The sequence below is a fragment of the Eublepharis macularius genome, chromosome 1, assembly GCF_028583425.1.
Source record: "Eublepharis macularius isolate TG4126 chromosome 1, MPM_Emac_v1.0, whole genome shotgun sequence".
Lineage (NCBI taxonomy): Eukaryota > Metazoa > Chordata > Lepidosauria > Squamata > Eublepharidae > Eublepharis > Eublepharis macularius.
Window position 1 is genome coordinate 7,531,973 of NC_072790.1, and position 19,508 is coordinate 7,551,480.

General features: G+C 44.8%; 2 pseudogenes; both read right to left on the minus strand.

The window, feature by feature from the left end:
* Positions 1–7: 7 nt before the first annotated feature.
* LOC129334780 (ETS domain-containing transcription factor ERF-like) lies at positions 8–2,400 on the minus strand (annotated as a pseudogene).
* Positions 2,401–6,403: 4,003 nt separating this feature from the next.
* LOC129344547 (F-box only protein 34-like) lies at positions 6,404–12,170 on the minus strand (annotated as a pseudogene).
* Between the last annotated feature and the right edge of the window lie 7,338 nt (positions 12,171–19,508).

Below are 19,508 nucleotides of genomic sequence, written 5' to 3' on the forward strand. Positions count from 1 at the left end.
CACAGCTCTAGGAGTCCCAGTTCTCAAGGGTAAGTTCAGCAGTGGCCTGCTGCAGCTCCGTGCTGATCCGCCACCCGCTTACTCCATCTCCGTGACTGCTGGTGTCACCTTCCCCCTTCACCTTGTTGTCTGTCTCCTTGCCCCCTGCACCAGCTTCCAGCCACTGATCCTCACTCCAACGACGCTTGAGTCATAGCTTGAGTGGGATACACTTCCCACTTTCCCCAGCCCGGGCAATAGGGGGAGCTGCTGGCTGCATCTCCTCTTCTCCCCCAACCTTTTCTGGGGGTGTAGGAGGGGCCTTGAAGACATCCTCATTGTTGTCTTCTTCCTTGCTGATATCTGTGATTTCCACTGTGAGATCCTCTTCCGACTCCCCCTCTGAGATGGGTTCCACTTTGATTTGAGGGAATGGAGGCAGATCGGCCACCGATGCAGAGAAAGAAGAGGGGAGGCCGCTGCTGGATTCTCCAGGGGCCACTGTTGGGAGCTGCTGCTTCTCGCGGTTGTGGCACTCCAGCAGTGGCAGCTGCAGCTTAAACTTGAAAGAGCTTGATGGATCCTCAGCCTGTGGTGGCAGTGGTGGAAGAGGGGCCTTGTCAAGGTGCTGGGGCTGGGGGATAACAATGTTGGGGTTGTGTAGGAAAGCTCTGGGACTAAGGTGGTAGTTACATGTACTCTGGGTATGGGCCTGAAGATAGCGCTTCATGTCGTCAGGATTGAAGGAGAAGTGGCTGCCACCTAGATACATGGGGCTGAGGGTGGGTGAAGGAGTGTAGTTCATGTGTGTTTGAGTGAGAGGGAGTGCTGGGGACAACTGAGGAGGTAGAAGGGCAGCGGGTCCAGCCATGGGGGACACTGGAAATGTACTGAGGGGCTCAGGAACCTGAAGGCGAGGATAAAACCTGAAGAGGCTGTCATGGGTCAAGCAGGGGTGGCTAGGCACGGGGCCCCCACGGAAACAACATCCCTCTCCACCATGCCTCTGCTCCTCATCCAAGGACTCCTCCACTTTGGCGTTAGCTGACGTCCCATCACTAGTCGCTGACTGAGCCACGGGCCAAGTGGTGAGCCACTGCTGAGAATATGCCAGGTGAGTGCAGCTGATCAGCAGAGGACAGCATGTCAGATGGCGTGGAGGGTGGGAACTGGAAGTGGGAGCCACCTAAGGGCACCGGCGGGGCATTCTGGGGCACTGCTCCACCTCCCATGCCCATGTTAATGAAGGGATAGCTGACCAGCACCAACTTGTTGAAGTTGAACTTGTAGGTGAAATGCTTGCCCTTGGTCTTGTGCCAGATCTGCTTGTTCTAGTAGTACCTGAGTGCCTGGCTGAGCTTGTCATTGTTCATTTGGGGCTTACATTTCTACCCAGAGCCAGGCCACTTTGTCTGGAGACTTTTTTTTTTTAGGGAATTTCAGTATTTACTCAAAGGCATTTCAGAGAACATGACAGATTTACAGTATTAGCAAACCCCCCTTTCTGGAGCCCAAGAATCCCTCTTGCAAAGATGAAGGACCTTTAAAAGTTCAAGTTCTAAGTAACAGAGTCAATTACATTTGTCCCCTCTCCTCCCCCAAAACACAACAACGAAGCGCTCTGTGTGCTAACAACACAGCTTTTTTAAAAAAGGAAAACAAAAATTCTGCATTGTTCTAAAACTAGATAAAAAATAGTATTTCAAACTGTACAGTCACCAGAAGTAGTTATCAAAAATTCACACAATTCACTTGGCATCTCCAGCACCTTCAGTTTTCTGTGCCTGATCTGTTTTGGCATCTCCATTTTCTGCAGGGTTATTCCCATCCTTGCCTGCATCAGCTTTCCCCTTTCCCTTAGGTACCTTCTCACTCTTCTTTGGAGCTGCCTTTTTAGATTTAGTTTCTGTCTTTGGAGGAGCAGGTTTAGCAGATAACCTTGCTGATCTCCGCTGTGGCTCATCCTTTACTTTGGCCTTATCACCCTTGGTATCTCCTTCAGCCTTTCTCTTTGGCTTGTCTGCAACGTGTGATTTTAAAAAAGGGGGAGGAAAAAGGCGATGCGCGGCTGAGGTGACGGAGGAATAAATGAAAAGGCACGGGTTGCAGGTGAGGAAGAAACTCGACCGGTCATGGGGGGAAGGGAGAAAACCTGCAAAAGGAAAGGATGAGGGAGGCAAGAAGAAAAACGACAGTAGGGGGAAGGTCCAGTGGTTGGGCTCACTCATGTTGCTCGCGACCCCACTCGTCTGGAGATTTGATGACAAATTCCCCATAGTCCCCCTGCCAGGTGATGGCATCATGGCACTCCTCTTTATGCAACAGCTCCAGAATAAAATGCCACAGCTGGATTTGCCATGAGCCAGGACTCAACTCGGGCTTGTAGGCCCAGTCTGGTAAGGCGAAACCTGCGTCCGCCAGGGTCTTCTTCGCTCCTGGTGTGTGCAGCCTCCAGCCGCCAGGTCGCTCTCGGGCTCTACCCCCACCCCCCGCTGGCCCCCACTCCACCATCAGAAATTCCTGTATAAGGTCAAAGGCCTTTATTGATGTTTCCATTTTTTCCAGACCTTTATGAGAAAATCCTGTCTGCAGGCTTGGTGGTATTGTCAGAATTGTGGCCACAGTATCTGTCACTGTGTTGCCTTCTTCCACCTCTCACATTTCTCTCCTGGTTAGTGAGTCCTTCAGGGGCTGTTGCAGCTGGAATGTTGGGTGAATTTTCCAGATGACATGGGGAAGTCAACTGCAGACATGTGTGCAATCTTCTATAGAGAACCGGGCCTGGTTCATGTTGGTCTGATTTTTAGTGCTGGAGTCTTCCACACATTTCCTCCTATTACTCCTGCTCATTTTCCTCCAACAACGTGTAATGTACATACTTTTGGATTATCAGAGTACCCATTGACAATCTCAGCTTCCTCATAAATATAGAAACATCTCCCCAAACACTCCTTCTCCTTTATATCATTACAGCTTTAATACCATGAATTCTTACATTGTTTTGGATGTAAGAGCTAATTCTACCACTAAAAATACCATTCAAATCCTTATTAAGGAGAAAGCAGACAGACCAAGAAAGCAATTAGAAAATCACATGCTGGAGTAAGATTTCTCTCCTGATGCACTCTCCTGTACAATTGCAATCCCTCTCAGCTCATTTTGGACACAGAAGGGCAACTTGTGGGATACACCTGCTTATCCTTGGTTCAAAGACAATGCCACTTTAAATCTCAAGACACTAGAAATGGACAAAAAGGACACATGTAGAAAAGTTCCATCAGAAATACATGCTGCAGTGCTAGGTCCACAAACATAATATATGGAATGGTACCTATGGGTAAAAAAACCTCCTGGCCAGTGTAGGAATTGACAGCATCTCCCAAATGGCCCTTTTTCAAAGCACTGAAGTGCTGCACATGTTTATGCACCCGGAAGTCATCCTAGGGCTTGAGTGCCATGGATCCTCCCTCGGGTGCTGCAGACTCCCAGATGTATTGCCGCCTCAGACTCCATCACACCTGCTGCAACCCTAGTACATTTTATATGTAAGCAAGGGCAAAGTTTAGCCAGAGCTTTCTAAAAGCAATTTTTGTGATAATTTCACACAGTTTCTTTTGACCTGTTGTCTTAATAAAGGAGCTGAACGTTTTTGGGATGCTACAAGGAGGGAAGGGTGTTTTGTCTTTTATTGTAACACAAAAGCCTCAGAACATTGCATGGTAACTGAAAAGCCAGTCAGTGACTTCTGTGAACAAAAAATACACTTATCGGCTTCATAAAAGCTACTTGGCTAACTTTCTTCCTCAGAACACTTTCAAAAATGTTGGTGGAACAGGTTAAAAGGCCACAAGACTTCTCAATTCAGCCAAGATGATTCACTGTGTTGAACAGCTACAGCACTGGGGCTGCTTCAGAGCAGCTGCTGAAATCCACCACAGTCTGCACTAAAGCAGGCTCAGGCTCAGAAGCTCAGCAGCACCCAATTCTCAAAGAAGAAGAACCCCGACACAGGTGAAAAGGTTCAGCCTTCTTCCCAGGGGTGGAAGGCAAAGCTGACTACAGGATCTAGAGCAGAAGCCTGACTCAGAACAAGAAGGTGGTGGGTAATAATTGAAAGCAGACAGACAGGGAAGAGAGATCAGATCAGAAGGAATCTACTGTAACCTCCTCCTCAGTCAAAAATCTGTATCTGGTATCAGGTGCTCTCCAAAGCCTGAGTCAAAACACACAATAGTGACAGGGCCCAAATCCAGTCCCAGGAACCACAATGGGGCAACGCCACACTCATCCCAGAGATGCTGCTCGGCATACTGACATCCAATTTGCATTCACAGTACAAGACACATTCCCTGACCCTTTATGCACCGGCACTGGGATGCAGACACCTCTCATAAACAAACCTTTCTCTCAAGCTAGAAAATAGGAATGGGGGGACTCTGAAAGACTGTAGAGGACACAGCCCATTTTATTCCATTTGCTTTGAAATCTGATAAGCTAGGTGACAATGTGGGCAGCTGATGAGATACCTAGGTCTGTTCCAATTTCCATCAGTCTTCCCCAGAGACTCTCACCCATCAGTATTGCTTAATGGAACAATCTCCTCAGAACTGGAACTGTTATTAAATCTTTTGGAAAACAGATTTTTACTAAATGTGAAGCCTGCTCAAATTAAAAAACACTAAAATATCTCCTATAAAGACTTACTCAAAAGTGAATTACTTGTATCAGCCATTCCAGTAGCTTAGAAGAACTAACAGCTGTCTCTGCACTTTCTATGGTTGGCTAAAGGAATCCCCAATTATTGGCTAGTCTGATTCTGTCGCTGCCTGCATTGCAAAATTTACAAGAAGTAAATGGCCAGTAATTGGAGACATAAGCTACTTTCATTCTTAGAAGAACTCATATGTAATATTCTATTCTAGAATTAGATGGTTTAATAATCTTTTCTGGGGATAAAGAGGTATTTGCTCCCCTCCCCCTTTAATTCCAGTCATTCTGTCTTATCTTTGAAAATGGATTCCATCTTCTGTTTTTAATATTTTAGGATACACAAAAAAATTGATCTAGCCACGCTACCAAAGTTGACTTCCGTTCTGCCAAGTTTGAATACTTTGTTTAAGCATTTCCCTTTCCAGTGATCTCTTAGCACAGAGTAGGAAGTGCATTTCACTTCTGTTTTGTAGGAACTTGCATTAGTAAATCCCGGTGCAACCAGTCATGCAGGGGTCAATCAGACTTTGCTACTGCAGCCTTTTCAGAGTTATTGTGTGTAAAGAGAGTAGTAACCTGTTCCTTTATATCTCTTCTCTCCCTACTCCCAGCTTTCATATAAAAACTTCAAAAGATTGACAGCCCAATACCTTGGTTGAAAAGTTTTTTTACACTTCTTTGTAAGTTTGAGTATGAATCACCTCTGCCTTTATGTTTTTTTAGACATATTCTTTGGTAGGCAATTAAAGTTCAAAAATACCTTTGCTTATGGACACTTGCCATTTCCTATGCGTTCAGGTTTGGTGATCAGTATAGTCTTATTACAAAAATTTCCACACTTTCTGTGTCTGAGCTAAGCCTTCCTTGGTGAGCAGCACTCCAGTAACCCCTAAGCTAATGTCAATGTGCTGTTCTTGTGGGCTGCAAGGACTTGGCTTGGGGGGTGTTCGCTTTTTAAAAGTCCAGAGAAAGACAAATAAAGGAAAAAGGAAGCTGAGCCTCCTCCCCATTGCCAGTGTGGCAATTCAAGGGCTGCTGATGGAGCAGTTGTTCAACTGAAAATTTTAAGTTGATGTAGGTCCCGTTTGCACTGTGGTCTTCAATATAAGTCACATGGAAGTTTTTGGTCCATATTTCTTGGAGAAAGAACAAGTAAACATCTCTGAAGATGCACAAGTGGTTCTTCCTGTACTGTTTGTATAGTTCAGAATGCGGCAAATTCCACCTCAGAAAATTATAATCACAGTTTGGATCTCTACCAAACCAGTATTCATTGTTCAGTTGGCAAAGCTGGGGTCAGGGCACAGAAGCACCCCCAGGGCTATTGATTCCAAGAAACAAAGGGATAGAAAACAAATGTACCAAGAACCTGAAAAAGACTTCTTCCCCAGTTCACAGATTACACAGGCATCTTTGCAAAATCAGAAACAAGACAGACCAGGGGGATTCTGGGTGTCCTGCAAGTTGTTCTGATGCTTCACTAAGATGAGAAGTCAGAAAGGAGAACCGCCTTCCTGACCCAACTCTTTCCTCCTGCATCTGCACATGACACAACCCAGGCCTGTGGGGCTGAACCAGAAACAGACTTCAGGCAGGTGCATTTCACTAGTGCAGCTTTTTCTAAGGCCTGCCTAAGCAACTTCACCAGGTAGTGCAAGAGAGAGAACATGCACTGGGGTGGAGAGTCTGCACTTCCTCTCTTCCCCAGCTTCTCTCAGCAGGCAAAGTCCTCTTGGCCTACTTCCCTTTTCAGCAAGAGGTCAACCCTACCAAGGGGTAAAGGGCACAGATAAACACAGAGAGGAAACCAAGAATGCCCAGGCAGCTTTTCAACTACAGGAGGCAGGGAGCTGTCCAAATCCACTGGAAAAGAAAGACCATTCCACCCCTACCACTGAAAAAGCCACCCTCTCTTTGTACTGCTTCCTTAAAAAACAAAAAAGGTAAGAGAACTCTGCAGCCAAATACTATAACATCCCTGCTAGTAAACCCAAAACAACGCTTTCCCAAATGAATGTGCTCACCAGCCTGCACCCAGAGTCCGCACTGCTTGTGCTGGGCTCCCAGAGAGGGTGTCTGTTGGCAGTTTCAGTTGGCAGGCAGCTCCAGTGGAATCACCACCCTCAGAGACATGTTGGAAGTTATGTATAAGACGTGTGACCCATTGGATATCTGCAAGGTGACACTTGTGCTCCTGCTCATGCCCTGCTCTGTCCGTCCCCCAGAAGCTGTCCACCTCAGAGCCTGGGGGCTGTTGTGGACCCCTAGTGAACTACCTCAGGGTACCCCTTGCATGGGCCCTGAGGGGTGACCCCATGGCTAGGGACCACCTTGCATTGGATGTCCCCATGCTTGTGGTGGACCACCCATGGGATGACCCCAATGAGGTCCCATGCCCCCAGAAGGATTGTGGGACCAGTTAAACCATCTCATTGAAGATTCACCTTTACCTATTTAGAGTTTCTTTTCAGAAACATTTTAATATATATTTATATATATAATATGTATATATTATACAGGGTATACAGATTTCCAAGAACAAGACACTTTAAAACATGGGACTGTAGCCGCAACACTCTCATCGTTGTGTTGTAGCAATTTGTGTTGGTCAGTCAGCTGTTGAGACATTCAAAGACTGAAGATTCTGGAGTGTTATTTACACAGGTGGGCCGAGAGCTCTTTCCTCTAAAAGGCTCTTGTGATTTAAAGTATGTGCAGTTTCAAAGCCCTGTGGAAAGGGGACAAAAGAAAAAAAACACCCACAAACTATGTACAGTGTAAACAGCATAAGGTGTGATATCCTCCGCCCGCGCACGACCAAGGCTCCCAAAGAAGCCACAGAATGGGCTAACAGTCCTCTTCTGTTTCCCTGGGTTTTTTGCGAATAGCAGTTAAAGCTGTGGCAGGCAGGGATCCAATGATGGTCATGAAGGCCTAGTTTGTACCTGGGGACATTCTTCTGGGAGTGGTGGCAATACATCCAATAGCCAGGTCCGTATGATAAAGCTTGGCAATAGGGCTTTGGGTGCCACTGACAGAGAGAGACATCTCCCTTGACATACTTTTTCTTGCACTGCTTACAAGGGTCCTCCTGGTAGCGAGGATCATGAACCCAGCGGGAATCTGCCGGCCTGATGTAGTAATGATAAATTTGAAATAGCCACAAGTGCATTTGAAGGCCAGTGGACTCTGGGTGGGCAGCAAACCGAAGATCTTCATGAGGCTGTGGTGGGGCAGGAAGACCAGATATTTCTGGGGTTCCAGCAGCTGCTGGGTCTTGAACCTGGTCTCCAGAAAGTCATGTGAGCTCTGTCTCTTTAAATGGCAAGAGTGAAGAGCCTGAAAAACACTTTCCATGGGAGATTCTGGAGGGTCTCCCAAAATGCTGTTTATCATACAAGGTGTGTCATTGGGTCTTCCTTCCCATGAGCATCCTTTTGATGCTCTTCTGTGGTAACATCTCCTGTACAGAGGTGCTTGTGGTGAATTTCATGCTCAGACAACAGTAGGAATAACCTCCCTGGAAGAGAATCTTCCCCGAAGCTTGAGTTGGAAGGGTGCACTTTTCTACATGCTTTATCTGTCTTTGTGACAGAGATGCTAATGCTTAAGGACTCTTTTGTCCTTAGATGTGAATTCAGATGAGGAACAGCTCTTGGTTCTTTAGGCATACAATCAACAGCTGCATTTTTCCCATGTAAAGAACACGGGTGTCCTGAGCGGTTTCTGGATATGTAGAGGGAAGTGTTGTTGGGATCTTTTTAGTCTCACACCAACTACCAGATGGCTCTGAAGACTCCAGATTGAGTTTAGGATTGGAGTTCTCCTAAAGAGCAGTCACAAATGAAGATGACTGGCCAACAGGTGGAACTTCCCATAAGTCATCTGCTACCGCAGAGCCATGCTTTGAGCTCTACCCATCATCACCTCTGCCCTGTTCTTCCTGGTTAAGAACTCCAGAAGGCACCTTGACAGCTTCATTCGCAGCTGGTGTTCTGCTTGCCAGTAGCACTCGCCCGACATTATGCCAGAAGCTGTTGTCCCTTGAGAGGCTTCCTGCCTTGCATTTGCTCTGCCATCTCAGGCACTCTGATTCAAGCTTTGTCACCATGTCCAACACATGCACCGGATCAGCCTGCTGCTCTCCATCACTACTGCTCCCCCAATTGCCTTTTCAGACTGTGGCTTGCAGCCCCCTAAGGTGGAAAATGGGGCAGGTGCAGGAAGCGTGACTTTGGGCTGCTCTGGAACCCTGGTCACAGCTGGGGCACTGGGGCAGTTTTTGGTGCAGTCAGCCAGTAACGCACTTGCTCATTGTTCCAAGAAAGCAACAATCTTGATCATTGACAGAGGCCTCCCTGGGAACCCCCCCTCCCTGCCATCACTCATACTATGGATGGAGCAGTGTTCAATGCCTCAGGCAAATGGCTCAGACTGGTAGCACCTCCCACTGGCCTCTCTTGGCCTTTCCAGGTGAATCTGCCTTCCTGAGGTCCAGTGACTTTTCCTGCGCCTGGTCACCCTCCCATTGATGTCCCAGGTGATGTCTTTTTGGAGGATATCCTGTTGCTGCTACACTGCTGGGCTGCAAAAAGGTGATCTTGGTATTTCCTGGTTTTATGACTGCCCAGATGTCCAACAGCCCCTCCATCCTCCACCTGGTGGATGGTGGCAGGCAAGGCGCTCTTTTTCTACCTCACGTTTGGCCCTTTGACACAAGTGTGGCTGCCGTTCCTGCAGCAGAGAAAGTTGGCAGAGAGGTTTCCCAGTGGCTTCTGGAGACAGGGGCTGGCTAAGAGATTGGCCTTGGGACTGCTACGGTTTTCTTCTTTTCCCAGTCTCTGTTGGCTCTTGGGTGGGCTTTGTGGGGGATCCTGGTTGATTTCAAGAGGCTACTCTTTTGCAGCTTGAGATATGGCTTTAAGATCCATCTGTGGTGTCTGGTACAGTTTCATAAACTCATCTGTATAGTTTTCTACTCAGTTCCAAAATGCCTTTTCAAGACTGTCAATGACAGCCAGTTGCGTTACTTGATTTAGGGCTTTGAATTTAAACAGTCTCTTGCAGGATCTGCTTCAGTTTAGCACAGTCCACCCTGATGTATTGCAAAAGTTCAATGTCATGAACATTGGCATTGTCTTCAAAACACACTGTCAGTTCCTGTAATTGGGTAGAAATGCGGCTGAACATTGCATTGAAGTTGTTGCAGCTGAGAGAGAACTCCCAAGGCAGAATTGCAAAGTTCCACTGCATGTTGATTCCCTTAACAGTAGGTGTGGATAAAGTGGCAGATCTCCATCAACAACTTTTTGACCAGCATCATCTCATCAATCTGCATAATGTCCTTTGGTTGTCCAGCAAGATATTTTTCCAGTGTATCCAAAATAATCCGCTGAGATACAGACTCCCACTGGAGGGTGAGACTAGCTGGCCTCTACCTGCCCCTTCTAACCCTCTGAGGCTTGGATGCTTCTTTCCCTCCCTCCTGTGTTGGTAGGTTCTGGCCCTGGTAGCCTGCTGGGGCAACTGGGCAGCTGTATCCTGGCTGTCTCCCATCTCCTCCTCCCAGCAAGTCCAAGGGCTGTGCCTCAGACCCCAGATACATCAGACTATTTTTCTAATCTTCAAAGCAGTGGCACAGAACAATTAGTTAGCATTAAAGGGTGAAAGCTACAAAGAGCAGAGCTTTATAATGGGTTTCTTCACATCATATTTATGTATTGGCATACTTCAATATAGTGAAAACTTGTAAATAATTTAGTCTATTATCTTGTTAAAAAATCTTTATCTGTACATCCCTACAAGTCTCTCCTTGAGGTCTGTCCAATAGGTTTGTTGCCTGAAAAAAAGTACCAACCCTGCTTGGATGCTGAATGATTCCAATATTTTTACCATTCACACAGATCTGTGGGTAGGTTCTTTCATGGTACACACAACTACTTGGCTTCACTTTAAGTTTCTTTACACTACAAAAGGCACTTGACTGGGTTTGATAAACATATGGTGGATAGACCAAGACTTGTGAGGTCATACCTGTAGTACCGAGACTGCAAGTATGTTGAACAGTCTTTGATACATGGCTAGCAGACCCAAAGTCAATTACCTTAACCCTGTATGGCTGCAGGGCAGGATCCACCAACATGTTTTCTGGCTTGAGGTCAGCGTGTATTAAACCAAGACTTTTTAGTTTTTTCAGTGCAGTGTCCACTTGTTGCAGAATAGGCCATATAACTTTCAACTGAAGAGGGCTAAACTTGTTTTGTTTCAGAAAATCATATAAATTCTGTTCCAACATTTCAAAAACTAAGCAGGTTGTGATGCTGAAAGCACTCATATGCTCTCACAAAGTTAAATTCATCAGCATTTTCATTACTTAGTCTTGCTAATATGCTCACTTCAATTTGCCCTTGACGTGCATAAGACAGATGGTTCTTCAGAATTTTGACTGCCACTATCTCATTTGTTCCTCTTTTCCAGAACTTTGCAACTTGTCCAAAGGTCCCTTAGCCAAGGAAATCAACAACTTCATAAGTATTTGTCACAGAGCATACCCCATGATGCACTAACTGATAATCACCATCACCATTTGGCTTTGAAGTTGCAGTAGTTGTCACAACTGTCACTGGGTTCCCCAAGTTTGTTTGCAACATTGCAGGCAATATAGGCAGTTCATCAACAATCTGCATTCTACCTCTCTGATTCTCCAATTCTTCACTTTTACACTTCAGTCCACATCACTGGGATCTGTCCAAGGCGTTTAACCCACTTTCCTGTATCCCAGTCCAAGGTGCTTCCACTTGAGGTTGCTGTGCCCCGCTCACTCACTCCAACAGTTCCGGGATCAATGGCAGGGGGTACCGATTCTTCACCATAGTCTTATTGAGGGCACGGTAATCATTGCAGAGACGAAGCTCACCACAAACAACACAGGTGCTGAGGTGGGTGAGGTAGAGGGTTGGATGAACCCACGTTTGTCCAGAAAATCCCGGAGGGCATGGCACTCCGGCTTGGAAAGCAAGTACAACTGACCAACAGGCAGGGGTGCTCCTGGTTGCAAGTCAATCCCACAATCAAAAGGACAGTGCGGGGGAAGTTGGTCTGCCCCCCTCTCTTCAAATACATCTTGAAAATCTGCATACGGTGCAGGGAGACTGGGTCTCCGTAGGCGCAGTCACTCCTAACAGGGTGCAGTGGTCTAGATGAGGGCAGGAATCCCAGAAACTAAGCTCTTGTGCTGTCCAATCTATCAGCAGATTGTGCAACATCAGCCAGTCCATTCCCAGTACAACCGGGAAACGGGGCATATGGGCAATGTCCAACCTCAGAGTCTCCTGATGCTGATGGATACACAAAGTCAAGGGTTGGGTCTCTTTCATGACTGGTCCAGAGCGCAAGGGCCAGCTGTCAATAGCTTCCACCTGGACTGCTGTAGCCTTGTCCTGTAGTGGCACCTGGTGTTGGGTGGCAAAGATGAGGTCCATATAGAAGCATGAGGCCCCAGAATCCACTAGGGCATGGGACAGGATCCATGCCCCCCCTTGGTGCTTGTAGCCAGACAGGGACTAGGATGTGCTGTGGTCCTCTGCCACCAGGTCCATCGAGCCCTTTTGCTTGCCCCAGGAAGCCAGGGCCCAAGGCCCCTGGGGCTTGGCATTTCCCGGTGTCTGCTGCTTCTCAGGGCAGGTGGTGGCAAAGTGTCCTGGTGCCCCACAATAGAGGCACAGGTTAGCTTGGTGCCGCTGGCCTTTTTCCGCTGGGGTAAGGCGTGGTCTTGCAGCCCCAAGTTGCATAGGCTCCACCACGTCTTCTGGGGAATGAGTCAAAGGTTGCAGGCCCCCCTGGGGGAAGGGTAATTGGTAGTCATGTGGCCCCGGCTACTACTCCTAGCCTGGCATGTGTCCTCCAGGCACCCATTTATTTGCAGGCTGAGTGCAATCAAGGCCTCAAGGGTGGTAGGCCGCTCCACCCAGGCTAACTCATCCAGCACTTCTGAGTGTGTGTGTGTGTGTGAGAGAGAGAGATCACCATCTTTTCTCATGGTTCTGCTTGTGCAAGAGAGCTCTAGAGGAAGTATTAATTTTTTTATTGTGAGGATAAAATACAGAAATGGAGAGTAATGTTGTAAGCTCATTTTGATCTGCTCAGGGAGAACAAGCTGAGTATAAATTATGTAAACAACTTCTAAACTAGTATATCTGCTCCAAGGGGGAAACAGTAGCTTCTTAGAGTTGTAGTAAATAAGGAGGGAAGGATAAACCTCCTTTCCACTCATGCATCCCCAGAGGAAAAAGAAGAGACTGTCTTTGTAATTTATGTTTATTTAAAAAAAAAAAAGAAATGCTCCCTGAACACAGTGTCAATGGCAGTTCTCCTTTGGCAGACATACAGACTAGCCTTCATAATAATATCCTACAAGGAACATACCTTACTGTCAGTTTTAACATTTCAAAGAGAACACTCCTTGCATTTTTTCTCATGTATTTCTGTTATGGAAAAAAAGAAATGCAGAAATACTATGGTAGAGCTGTTGCTATGGCACTGTACTACCAGATTGTTTTATTCATTGTGGGGAAGAGGAAAGCTGTTGCCCCTTACTTTTCTTGGTTTATGTGGTCTGGGAGCAAGTTTTGTGTGATGCATTATCTTGACAATAGGGTCAATAGGCAGGTTGTGAGAAATAAATGAAGATTATGCTTGACTACCACAATTGCTCTTTGTTTTTGTATATTAATTGCCACTGGTTTCTGTGTACTTCGATTAAGCAGGAAAACAAACTTAAGCACATTTAGTACTCTGAAAAAACAATAAACTATCAAAATATGTTATGAAAAAATAACGGGTTTGAAAACAAAGGTTTTATATGTGGATACCTCCAGCAATTTCTGTATAAGCCCCAAGTAAGCAAACGGAGCAGCTGCAACACAAATTATGCATCCCCAAACTCCTGTGACTCTTCCCAAAGGGGAACCGATGCCAATCCTTCCTTCAATGGGGAGGGCAGCTGCCACTCAAAATTATTTTGGGGGCACAGCAGTTTATGCAGTCCCACACCATTGGGAATTGTAAACCAAAATTCTACTAGCATTTTGAAAATCTACAAATTTTATTTTTTATTTTTTATTTACAGAACATCCTCTGTTGCAAAGAAATTTTTCTTTCAGCGGAGATTATGTGGAACCAGAGGAGTAGAAGATAAATACAAATACTTTATCTGTAAAGTATACAAATGTTGAATTCTGTAATCATTGAAATGTGAATTATGTATAAAAGGGGAAATGTTATGTAATTTTTTGTAATTAGATACAATGTGTTTGGTAATTTCTCTGCCAAAAATTTAAGATAAAACACACAATGATGCATAGTGACAGAGGCCAATGATGTAAGCAATAAAAATAGTTTTAACTTTGAGTAAAAAATAACGACTTTCAGTAATATTTGTATTAATTTTCTTCTAGAGTCAAAATGTTTCTGTTTGCCCAGGCTTTTAATTAAATGGTTGATGTTTTAACACCTTTTTATACTGTGTTTACAACCCTGAATGTGTCAAAATAATTTGAAGTTTTTTATTCCACGACTGGAGTTTTCTTTCTATTGAGTTTTGCGAAACTACTATTTTGTGTTGTGAGATGCCTCAGGAGGGATCCTCTGTAGAAAAGGCATTAAGATGTTATTATTAAATAAAAGAATAAATAAATCAAAAACATTTTTAAATTGTAAACACACATTGTCTCTGAAATATTTGGATAGATGGACAATTTTTCCCAGGCTAGTTAATGGGGGACATTTCTCACACAAAGAAGTTTACAAATGTTTATGAGCATCTGCAGTGAAATATGAAAAGCAATGAAAAACCTCTTCAACTCAGAGAAAGTGGAAGAAACAGCCTTCCCACACCCTGCCATCCTCTCTAAACCTTTTTTCACTGGTTCAGGGGCTTCCCTGGCAGAAAAAGACATTTACCACACGCTGTCTACCTTCTAAGTTTAAGTCAGAGAGCCCTGACCCAAAACTTCCCAGGGTTCCCTCTCCTATCCTGGAGCCTCCACCAGATAAGCACTCCACTCCCTGTGTTTACTTCCTCTCACTCACGTACTGTCCAGAGCTCTCGAAAAGGGAACTGAAAAATAGTTTCTCTTGTATACACTCATAGATCCAGAGGAGTTAGCCGTGTTAGTCTGTAGTAGCAAAATCAAAAAGAGTCCAGTAGCACCTTTAAGACTAACCAATTTTATTGTAGCATAAGCTTTCGAGAATCAAGTTCTCTTCGTCAGATGCCTGATCCAAACTGGTCAAATACAGAGGAGGAGGAGAGAGAGGGGAAAGAAGGGGACATATATCACAAGGGGACAGGATGCAATTAGCGGGGAGGCAACCCAAACATTCCTTTGCTAGTAAATGTAAACATCTCCTTTTGGTGTGGAGTCAGTTTGCCGTGTTAGTTTTCAGCAGTGAAAGTATCCAATTCCTATGTAGTATAAGCCTTCGATAACCACAGCTCTCCCTGCCAGATGCATCTGACAAAGAGAACTGTGGTCCCCGAAAGCCCACACCAGGCGTCACTGGGCTCCCCCAGATCATGCCTCTGTAAAGGAAATCAGTTACCTGTGATAATGTGATAACCATTCATAGTCTCTATTCAGTCCCAGCTTGACAGAGTCAAATTTGCATATGAATTCCAATTCAGCAGCCTCCCGTTGGATTTTGTTTTTGAAAGGTTTCTGTTGAACCACAGCGACCTTTAAGTCTTTGGTGGAATGTCCTGGTAGATTGAAGTGTTCTCCCACTGGTTTTTGGACGTTTCCATTTCTAATGTCAGATTTGTGTCCATTTGTTCTTTTGCGTAGAGGTTGGCTGGTTTGTCCAATGTACAGGCATCTGATGAAGAGAACTTGATTCTCGAAAGCTTATGCTACAATAAAATTGGTTAGTCTTAAAGGTGCTACTGGACTCTTTTTGATCTTGTATACACTGCCACCATTTAGATTAATGACCCTTGTCTTGATTAAAGGGTCTGAGGTTTGTGTGCACTCTTTAATTCAACTCAGCCAACAACTACAAGCCAGCCAGGGTTAAACAAAACAAAATAAACTTTATTTACAAGATGACACATAAAAGTGAATGGTTCTTATATTCATTAACAAACGGTGGTTAGACATGGACTGTTTCAATGTAACAGAACATATTAACTGCCAGCTATCTCTCTGCTGCTTTCTCACAGGAACGTCAAAGGCCTCTCTTTCTCACTCTGCAACAGACTGCAACAGTCATTGGCCCAGCATTCTGCCTGCTCTGGTTGTTTCTCAAGAGAGGAGGAACTGGAGCCAGTTCTGTGTATTAGACTGGGTCTTCAAAGAACCTGAAAGATGTCTACTTTTCTATGCTTGTGCATGAGGACAGTCTTGACTCACAGGACTTTTAAGAGCTGTACAAAATCTTATGTGGTACCAAACCTTTGTAATTTAAATATTATGTTTAGATGTGACATTCCTATAGGGCAGCCTTTAGAAATAGTGGTTCTGTGCTCTGAAAAGGTGCTAGTTCATTATACATAGAAATGGCCAGCATTTGGGTTCATCCAAATTTAAGAAATCCAAAGGTGAAGGTAGTAGAATGCCATTACTGAATTGAAGAGTGAACACGAATATATTGGACTTTAAATTGTAGGGGCTCAGATGTTACTAGGTTCTAAGAACACAAAACAACATTCTCGAGGATCCATAATGTATTCATATCACTTTTGAGAAAACAAGGAGACAATATTTGATCTCTCTTTTCCAGGTCATGCTCATTTTTGAGTGTTTCATGGTAATTGACAGGATATCCCTAACAGATGTCTTCATACAGAGATGTCTTAATGTATTGTCGAAGGCTTTCACGGCTGGAGAACGATGGTTGTTGTGGGTTTTCCGGGCTGTATTGCCGTGGTCTTGGCATTGTAGTTCCTGACGTTTCGCCAGCAGCTGTGGCTGGCATCTTCAGAGGTGTAGCACCAAAAGATAGAGCTCTCTCAGTGTCCTCTCTCAATACAGCCATGGAAAGCCTAAGTATTGATGATTGTTGTGGTTTTTCCGGGGTTTTCCGGGTCTTGGCATCTTCAGAGGTGTAGCACCAAAAGACAGAGATCTCTCAGTGTCATACCCACAACAACCATCATTCTCCGGCCGTGAAAGCCTTCGACAATACAGCCTAAGTATTCTTTTACAGTACAATGGGTGATGTCAGGTACAACCTTTTAACACATTCAATCCAAAAAAATAAACTGGGTTAGAAGCTGCAGTATTCTAAGCAGCACTGAATTTGTGCATTGCACATACTAATTGCATCACCCAAAAACTATATCTAATTTGGAAGATATTTTCAGTGATACATAGAAGTTTCATTGCCCTATGGACTCAAGTTTAAGAGAGACAAAAACATTTTAACATTTGGCCATCAATTTAAGGAACTTGTTTGAGTGATCATTCATGATTTTATGTAAACAGTAACTATACTAATCCTTCTATGGTCCTCAGAACTGGAGAAGAAAAATAGGAAATTATTCTCCACAATCTTGAAGAGGATAAAGCAACTGCAACCTAATGAATAGTAGCACCTTGGTGGAAGTAAATGAAGGGGGAAACAATACATCTTTTCAGCACAGAATTTCTTAAAGTTTAAAAGAGAAAAATTTTCTAAAATGTTGACTCAAAGAGGTAGAGTTGCAGTTCCCAGTTGCATTAAATGGACAATTTAAAAAGCTTCTAAAATGAGATTCTATGAGGCTCGGCCTTGGGTTCACCGGGATATAACTGTGCATGTTTAACTGTTTCATAAATTTATTTTCAAACTTAAGAGGAAGGTTTTAAAACCTGTGTAATACCTTCCTTCCTATTTAGATGTATTGAGACTTTCATCAAAGTGAAATGGTTGCTATCCATCTGTTGATGTCTGCCCCATTCCCACCACCACATCACTTCTCAATTTAGTGTCTTTCTTCCCTGGAATATGAGCTCTGTGGCATAGAGTGGTAAGTTGCAGTACTGCAATCCAAGCTCATGACCTGAATTCGATCCTGGCAGAGGCCGAGTTCATGTAGCCAGCTCAAGGTTCGTTCAGCCTTCCATCATTGCAAAAATGGTAAAATGAGTTCCCAATTTCCTGAGGTTAAAGTGTAGATGACTGAAGAAGGCAATGGCAAACCACTCTGTAAAAAGTCACGAAGAAAACATTGTGATGTGACATCCCCCATGTCAGTAATGACATGGTGGTAGCACAGGGGACCACCTTTACCTATTTTCGTTCACTGGGATATGAATGTTAGCCATCTTCAGAAGTCCTGTGGGGTTACGTGATGTGCCATTACGTGATGTGCAAAACAATACATGATGAAATTTTATGGGACTTTATTTATTGGTATGCATCAATGACATACCAGGCTTATTTTCCATTCACATGAGAAATCTATCTCAGCATTCATCCATTTATTTAGCACTGAGTAATTTCTATAATGACAGACCTGTCTTAAACAATTTACAAAGCATGAATTCAAAGCACATATGACTCATCAATGACAAAAATAGGCAATGACAAACTGAGATACAGATCTCTAGGGCAACAAGGAGCAGAGCCAGATTGGGGGGGCAGGGAGGGTAGTCTGCCCCAGCACCACCAAAGAGAGGGTGCCAGGCAAAGCTGCCAGCTTCCGGGAGCATGCTGATGGCAGCGTTGGCAGCTGAGCAGTCGCCCGCACCTGCCCAGCAGGACAGGGAACACATGGCAAGCTGGCCATCCCCTCAGCCAGGCAGGTGAATGGCACAGAGAGCTGGGAGGATGCCTGTGCCACTCGCCTACCCGTTGATGGGGCTGCTGACTTGCCACGCACTCCCTGTCCTGCAGGGTAGTCTAATGGCCTCCCAGCCCTCTGTGCCATTTGCCTGCCCTTCTGAGGGGGCAGCCAGCTTGCTGGGCACTCCCTGTCCTGCTGGGCAAGTGAGTGGCATGGAGGGCTGGGAGCCCATGCCATTTGCCTGCCCCACAGGACAGGGAGCATTCAGCAAGCTGGCTGCCCCCTCAGCAGGGCAGGTGAGTGGTGCGGGTGGCCTCCCAGCCACCAGTGCTGCCGCCGCTCCACTGGCAGCATGACCACCCTGCGTGATAATGTCACAATGGCACATTCTTTATCATCTGTAGGCAGACATTGTTCTGGTGGTAAGTCAAAGGGAATAAACAAATTAAACTGATTGAAAAGCAACTTTATTTATACAAACATGGACTAAATTCTGCACAATCTCCTTTTTGAAGACTGCCAGTTCTCTGTGAGACAAATGGCATGAACACATTTTTAAAAATTGAAAACTGCTCTCTCTGTTATATATCAGACTCGGGCTACATCCTGATCTCTAATACTGGAGCACATATACCACAGTAATTCAGTAAGGAGTGTGAATTTATGATGTGTGAATTTATCCCTAATAATCATCATAGTGAGATCTATATAACGTCTGGACTGCTTTAATAATCCTTTTAGAGCATCTTGTGCAATTGTAGCATTTTGAATTACTTCTATATACCTTCTTAGCCATCTAATATGCCGCTTATTCATTGTAAAACAGTGGATACTTGTGGCTAACAGTGTTACAATATAGCGCATGGGCCCCATGGAGAGTTTAGTAGATACATATTTCAAGTTCTGGTTATAGAAATCTTCTTCCCATGTCAGGCAATCATGCCCCTGCCCCCCAGGCAGGAATATCTTCAATACACCTTGTACATTTAAAAAACATCTCACTGAAACAATGGTTCAAAATGGAATATGAAACAGCTTTGACTACATTCATTGC